Source organism: Bison bison, unplaced genomic scaffold (assembly GCF_000754665.1).
Source record: "Bison bison bison isolate TAMUID 2011002044 unplaced genomic scaffold, Bison_UMD1.0 scf7180017864291, whole genome shotgun sequence".
Lineage (NCBI taxonomy): Eukaryota > Metazoa > Chordata > Mammalia > Artiodactyla > Bovidae > Bison > Bison bison.
The window spans coordinates 10,981,599-10,981,848 of NW_011494863.1; positions in this window are offsets into that span (position 1 = coordinate 10,981,599).

A 250-nucleotide genomic window follows, 5' to 3' on the forward strand; every position below is an offset into this window, starting at 1 on the left:
AGGGGAAAAGCAGGCAGCTTTGAGAAATGTATTAATCAGGGTATCCAGGTGATATAGGGATTTGGCAAAAGTCAGAGGAAGGACTTGAGTGATGGAAGTCGGGAAACACTGTGATGATAAAAAGAGTGCTGGGTTTAGAACCATGAAATCAGATGTCAGCAAATGACCTGCTCTGCTCCTGAAAATGGGGATGAGGGCCTCTGTCCTCCCCCTCCCAGGTGTTGTGTGGATTGCTTAACATCACATCTTG